Source organism: Triticum urartu, unplaced genomic scaffold (genome assembly GCF_056163025.1).
Source record: "Triticum urartu cultivar PI428250 unplaced genomic scaffold, HENAU_Tu73 scaffold1, whole genome shotgun sequence".
In the NCBI taxonomy this organism is placed as follows: Eukaryota; Viridiplantae; Streptophyta; class Magnoliopsida; order Poales; family Poaceae; genus Triticum; species Triticum urartu.
Window position 1 is genome coordinate 18,721,262 of NW_028259461.1, and position 1,054 is coordinate 18,722,315.

Sequence of the window (1,054 nt, forward strand, 5' to 3'; positions counted from 1 at the left end):
CGGCCAATCCAGCAGCAATAACAGAAGCAGCAGCAATTAGTGGATTCATGGTGAGTAGTTCCTCGTGTCAAAAAAAAGAAATGGTTAAGGATACAATCAACCAATAAATTCTTACTTCTAAGCTCTATTGGGGAGAAGTAAAGTAACTAAAAAGTACAAATTGAAATCAAATTGAAATGATAATGTGAATTGTCCGAACTACATAGAAGGGAATTCCATATCCATATATCGGATTAGATAATGAATCTAACCTAGGAATATATAATATAATATCCTATATATATACATTTGTTTCTTCTATTTTGTTTGCATATTTTCTCATTTTCTATTGAATCGGATTCTAAAATCATTGCTTAAAGTGGAAACCTGCATAAAAGAGGACTCCACTTATAGACATTAAGGATATTATAGTATAGATCTAGCCTGACTCCACCCTCCTTAATGCATATATACTTTGAAAATTCCATAATATAGTCTATTCTATTCTCTCTCCTACAACTCTAGGCTATATATTCATACGCATTTCTAACTATTTTTTTGCAACCAAGCAGATTATCTGGAACCATGCATGAATTGAGCTAAGCTGCAAAAAAAAAAAATACTATTTCCAAAAAGAGTCAATTCAATGATGACCCTCCATGGATTCACCTATATAGGCTGCGGCTAATGTTGCAAAAATAAGAGCTTGAATACCGCTTGTAAATAATCCAAGAAACATGACCGGTATAGGGATTACTAAGGGGACTAAAGAAACAAGAACAACAACGACTAATTCATCCGCCAATATATTCCCGAAAAGTCGAAAGCTAAGCGATAATGGTTTTGTGAAATCTTCTAGGATGTTAATTGGTAAAAGGATTGGAGTTGGTTTAATATATTTCTCGAAATAGCTCAATCCTTTTTTGCTAAGACCAGCATAAAAATATGCCGCTGACGTGAGTAAAGCTAAAGCAACAGTAGTATTTATATCATTCGTGGGCGCTGCTAATTCCCCATGGGGTAACTCTATAATTTTCCAAGGTAAAAGAGCACCCGACCAATTCGAAACAAAAAT